The sequence below is a fragment of the Hyperoodon ampullatus genome (assembly GCF_949752795.1).
Source record: "Hyperoodon ampullatus genome assembly, chromosome: 2".
Taxonomy (NCBI): Eukaryota; Metazoa; Chordata; class Mammalia; order Artiodactyla; family Ziphiidae; genus Hyperoodon; species Hyperoodon ampullatus.
Window position 1 is genome coordinate 22,015,592 of NC_136915.1, and position 6,306 is coordinate 22,021,897.

Genomic DNA, 6,306 nt, shown 5'->3' on the forward strand with positions numbered 1-6,306 from the left:
CACCTGCCGCCCTCCACACCTGCCAGGACCCTCCCCATTTCACCCGAAGGGAAGCAGAGCCGCCAAAGACGTTTTCAGTCTTCTCGTATTTATTTCCCACCCTGCGTGGCTTTCCCCACACCGTGCCATGGCTGTACCCTCTGCTCCCTAAACCACGTTCCCACGGTCTTGGGCGCTAAATTCCCCCAGCTGATCTGTGGCAGGAGTGACAGGAGAGAGAGGCCGGGGCTCCTGAGGCCGCCCAGGGGACCACGCCAAGCCTCTGCCGTGCCTCTGAGCCGTGCCCCGTGTGAGTGAGGGTGCGGACTGAGTGTGATGCCTCCGAGGTGGGAGAGCTGCTGGGCCCTGCTGGGCCGGGGTCCAAGGGGTGAAGCAGGACCGAGGAGCAGTCGGCTCTGGACAGCAGGCTGTCGGAGGGGATGCTTCTGTGGTCTGCTTTGGTCTGTGGTCTCCTTCATTCTTTTTGTGATAGCCATTGTTTTTTCTTCCATTTTCGTTTTTGTATGGAGTTGGCCAGTAGACTAGAGCTGGGGCTCCGGGTAGAGAGGGCAGAGCTGGGGGTGGCAGGGGCAGCCTGTGTCAGAGGAAGCCAAACCGGCCAGCCAGGCACCCGGGACCTCAGCTCCTGCATGATTCCTGGGCAGCACACTAGGAAGCGGGGGCCTCGCCCTCTCTCTGCCCACGGACGGTTCTCCAGGGGCCCAGCCTGGCCCCCCACCTTTCTCCCAAGTCAGGTCTGGGGATGGGCAGGTTATACTCTTGCTGGCGATACTTGAAATGGGTTTATTAATGCTGGGTATTTTGCACAATTCTATAAACCTCTTTTCTACATAGTCTTTTTTAAATGGAAGAAGAAAAATGAAGTCAGCCACATTGCTATCTGTGTAGTGCCAGGTTAAGGGTTATCAGAAGGCAACTTGGTTTTAATAAGTTTATTACAAGAGACCTTCTGGCCGTGAGTGAGTGAGTGTGTGTGTGTGTATGTGTGTGTGCGCTCGCGTGCCCGTGTATGAATGTGGCTGGCTCCCACTCCCCCACACCCCCTGGGCTGCCTCACTCCCCACTATCCCCCTTGGGTGTCAGCCGGTGGTGGCAGCAGCAGGAGCAGCCTGAACCATGGGGACAAGGAGTGTGTGCATTGGTCACAGGAGACCCCTGGGCTCCTGCGGCAGTTCAGCCTCATCTTCCTATCTTTCCCTCCTCCAAGGACTTCAGACAAACAGTGGCTGGGACTCAGCCGCCCAGCCCCCAGGTCAGGCTTCCAGCTGGGACCTGCCCAGACAGGCTGGGGCCTGGTCAGGTGGATGGGGTAATGGCTGTGGGGAGTGGCTGCCATCCTGCACGCCACACTCCCTCCTCCAAGGTCTGAGTATGGGACCCAGTGCCAGGGGCTAGAGTATGGGGAGTCGGCCAACTGGAGGCCTCCCTCCAGAGAAAAGGAAGGAACAGGGTGGGCCGAGAGACGAGTGAAGGTTGGCCTAAATCTGGGTCAGAAACTTAGAGGACGTCCCTCCTCTCCTGGGAGTTTTAGTTTCTTGTCAAAATAGATAGGAAATTGTCCCTCTGTCTCCTTCCTTGGCCCTTTAAGTGGGCTGAAGCCCTTGGAAAGTGACATAGGAAGTCCTCGCATCTTGTCCTTCCTTGCTGCAGAGGCTACTGGGTCACAGGCAGCTGAGAAGTGTCAGCCGCAAGGGGTTCCCTCTGGGAGAAGCAGCTTCGCCCCAACCTCAGGACCCTGGGCCATGCTGCCGTGGCAGTGGGGATGGGGAGGAAGCTGGCTGGAGGAGGGGACTCCTACCTGCCTTTTATTTAAGCCAGTATTCTTTGTTCCTGCTTGTAATAAAATTTTTGTTTTTAAGATTTGCTTTGGTTTGGTTTTTGTTTGCTCTTTCTTTGCTGAGGCCCCAGCCGGCAGCTCTCTATTCTTCCAGCCAAACTTGGTCTTTCCTGGGGAGACAGAAAGAAGGCAGGCAGCCCAGTAACCTGGCTAACGTTCTCCTCGCCTGGCTGGAGTCTGTCTGCTGGAGGCTGAGCAGAGGGGGCTGCAGCTAGGCCCCCGCAGGCGTGTAAGAAAAGGCCATCCTGTCCCTTCTTTGTCGCCTCTACCTTCCCCTGCCTTGGGGGCTTGGAGACCCCTGAGTTCTTCCTCCTTGCTATCTTTCCGTGCTGACCCCCAGTGACTGCTCAGCTAAGAAAATGTTTAGAAGGCAGTGGATTCCGGTTTGAGAGCCAGAGCCTCCCTGGCCCCCGCCCCCGGCCCGGGCAGCAGGGCCCGGCCAGACAGCTCGTAACGCTGGCCCACCTCTGGTATCTCCCCCAGGACACCTGTCAGGATTTTGCCATCTCCTGCACAGCCTGAGGGGAGCTAACAGGCCTCTTTGCAGAGGGTTAGCTGGTAAGACTGTATCTCCCCCGTCAGCCAGCACCGCCCGCTCCCCTCACACACCGTGTCGTCCTCACCGCATGCCTCGCCATCCCCACGGAGCCCGTTCATCTGTCTGGTGTGTGGTGTGGTGTGTGTGCTGGCCGTGGTGGGGCCCCCAGGACTCCCCCCACTAAGCAGAAGGGCCGGGGTGTTGGGGCAGGTCTAAAAGCCCAGCCCCACTCTGGACTGAGGAAGTGGCTTCGCATAGAGCAGCTCCCCAGCTGGAGCAGGAGGTGAAGAGAGAGGTCGGGGAGAGGATGCGCACCTGCTCGGAGGTGCTGCGGCCCGTTCGGGTGGTGTCCTGGTGTGCAGGGGCCCTTGATCCCTAACACTGTGTCCTGGCTTTCTGTCCCTGCTGAGCTCTCTCTCACCTGCCCGTTTTCTCTCCTGCTTTGTTGCCTGCTGCCCGAGCCTTGGCCCTTCTGTGGGGAAGAGGCAGGTGCTGGGGCACCCCTGTGGGCCTCCTCTCTCCTCCCGTTCTCGCTAACCTTCTCTCTTCTCCCTCTTTGCTCTGCTGCCCTGGATCTCCAGTTTGTGCGGGGGCTTAAGGACCTCCTGAGGACCGCTGCTCTCTGCCTCTCCAGGAGCGGCCTGGGGGGAGCCAGGCACCCGGCACCTCCACCTGCCTAACCCGGGCCACCGTCTGTGCCTACAGGGTCTGCCCCCAAGCCTGCCCCACACGTGTTCTCACTAGGGCCCCCCAGAGGAGGCAGGGGCTGGCCTCTCTGCCCCCGCCCCCCTCCACGCGGCCAGTGTAGAAAGCCATAAAGCTGCTGTCGGCTCGATGACGTAATACTATGCTGAAACTCGCCCTCCCCTCCTCCGCTCCCCTTCCCCTTCCCTGGATCTGTAAGGAGTCAGGACTCTAGGAATCTTGCCTTAGAGCCTGCCCAGCCCCAGAATCAGGCCCAGCTCTAGTCGAGCCGAGCAGGTTTCTTCAGGAGCCGTCTGGGGTGCTGACTGATGCTGCTGAACGAGTTCGGTGACTGTCCTAAGCACAGCTGGTCTGACACTGTTCCCACGGCGCCACCCCCACCCCCGGAGCAGGTAGGACGCCAGGAGAATGCTTGTACCCTTTGCTCCAGGCACTGAGGGACTGAGCTGGCTCTGACAGCCCCATGCTCTCCAGAGGAACTAAAGGAAACCAGGCCGGGCCTAGGAAGTCTGCTGAGCCCATGGGCGTGCGGTGGGTGCTGCTTGTCTGCTGTCCTGTACCTTTTTTAACCAAAATAAAGATTTCCCTCTTCTTGCCATACCGTTGGCTGTCTGGTACCACCTCTGCTTTGGGGTCCAGGGCTGGGGCCTGTGATGAATCTGCAGAACATCTGGCTTACCCTCATCGCGAGCCTTGTCAGCTGGTCAGTGCTGTTCTGGAGATTTAAAAAAGAGGCACAACGGAGCCAGAAGTGACACAGGCAGAGCGGCTAGTGTCATCGTCACCCTGCCCCTCTGGAACTCCTGGTCTCAGTTCCAGAGACCTTCAAACCTTAGCTGACCTCTGAACTCGGAAAGGTCCCAGCCTAGGCTGGGACAGAGGGTTTAACTCCAGTCAGGGACTGTCACACCCCTGAACTGAGCCAAGCCCAGGGTAACAATGGAAACTTCCCTTTCCCCAGTTGCCGCCCCACATCGAGATATACACAGTGTGCTGAGAGCTAAAAAACAATTACGGTGGCCATTTAGCAAGGGCTTGCCCACTCTCTTCCCTAAACCTATGAAGAAGGCAATGACAGCCTTTTTACAGGTGAGGGAACAGAGGCTCAAGAAAGGCACAGAAATTTCCCAGGGTCTCTCGGCTGATAAATCCAGGATTTGAACCTGATCTCTCCTCTGACCCTTCTGCACCACCCAAGGAATGAGTTTGGCTGCTGTGGGAGGAGGGGATCTCAGAGGGAGAAACCCTAAAATGAGAGAATGTCATTCAGAGCCAACAGGGGGCTTAGTGATGATCTGTGTTGGCCTCCTTGTACTGATGGGGAAACTGAGGCCAAAAGGCAGGGAGGGACCTGCTCAAAGCCTTATAATAGAGCTGGGATGCAGTTCCACACCCGGACCTTATTCCATTCTCTTTCCAATAATTCCACACTGTGTCCTCGACTGGAATGGCCTAGGAGACGTAGGGTTCTCTAAACAGCAGCACCTTGAGGAAGAAAAGACTCAGAGAGCTGAGTCACCTAAAAGTAATCTCTCTCCCAGAGGCAACCAACTAGTAGAGTGAGCTCTTAGCTGAATAACTGAACCCTTGTTCACAGCTAACCAAGGGAGAAGGTGCCATAGTTTCTTCCAGTCACCTGTTTAATTTGATCATTCCAAGACTGAAAAAATTTCCTAGGAAGTTCTTTGTGAAATCTAACCAGAGCCTGTCTGCTACAATCAGAGCCCTAGCCTTTTTCTCAATGGAGGTAGATAGCAACTGGTTGCTATCTTCTCTATGCCACAACCCTTCAAAGCCTGTTATTACTGGCTAAGACGGATTGGTTGTCTGTGAGACCAGAGGCTTTGATCCTGCTGGTAGGATGGATGCTATATGGGAGGGTGGGGAAGTAGCAGGCAGGATGAGGAAAGCCCCTTCGGGCTGCAGCCCCCGCTCCTGTCCTGCTGACTCAGGTGGCTGACAGTGGAACTCCGTGCCCTGCCAGGGCCTGCTGCCTCCTGCCTGCCTGGGCTCCTGGACTTGGGAAAGGGAGGCCTGGAGGCAAAGGGAGGTGCCTGAGACAGGAACTGAGTCAGGACCGACAGGCTAGAGCGGGCAGGAGGTGTTAGGTAGCCTGGCTCCCAAATTTTACCCCTGAGCTGCTTTAGCAGGGGAGGGGAAGAAGTGAAGAGGCGTAGTTTCCCCAGCTCATCGCTGTGCTGAGGGCATAGAGTTTGTGGTGTGAACCATCAGGTCTCCTGGCTTGAGTGGTAGGAAGAGAATGCTTCCTCCCTTGAGACAGAAGCATCTCCAAAATTCCTAGGCCTATCAGGCCCTGCCCTCCAGGTTTCTAGTGTTCTGGGATCTCCTGCTTTCCCCCAGGACTTGGGAAAGCCTGAACTGGATGACTAGTACGAAGGAAGGTCCTTGAGGGCCCAGGGCCTGCGCAGGCCAGAGGAACGTCTGGGCTGGAGAGCGAGGAGGCAGTGCTGAGCGAGTGCATCTGACCATTCATTCGTCTTCTCTGCAGCTGGAGAGGGTCTGGCCTTCGGCTGAGGCCTGGTTTGAGGCCCTTCCTTATTTCATAGAAACCAGCTCCATACTAGTGCTTTGAGTGTATATGTTTATAATAATAAACATTATTATCATGTGGATTTTTTTTCACATGATATTAATAGTTACCATCCACTCTACTAAGTGCTTTCTTCACAACAAGCCCCGTTTTATACTTAGGAGAACCAAGGCTCACAGAGGTTAAGTCACTTAGACAAAGCCACAGCAGCTTGTGAGAACTGAACCCAGGCAGTCTGATTCCAAAGATACTAGGCTATTCTGTCTGTCATAGAAAAATAATACACATTCACCATTGGTAACCTGAAGATACTAGGAAAATCCAAAAAAACCCCACTTAGACTCCTACTACCTAAAGATATACTCTGTAAATTGGTACTTTAGTGTATTTTGTTTCCAGCGTTTTCCGTGTCAGTGATCTGATTTAAGTAAAGCCTTCGGGATGGCAAGCCTAAAATCCCTTCTGCTTCCTTGGCAGACCTCATCTTTGGGCCTCAGAGTTCTGGCCTCAGAGTCCCTCCAGGAGGGGAGGGTGGGTATTCAGACACCAAGGGGAACTGGGGACGGACAGGCCTGTGAAATAGTCCTGGTTCAAGGATTAAACTGGCTGGATCCCAGAGAGAGGAGCCCCACCCCTGAGTCCCATCTGAGCTTTGGCTAGGGGTGGAGCAGTTAA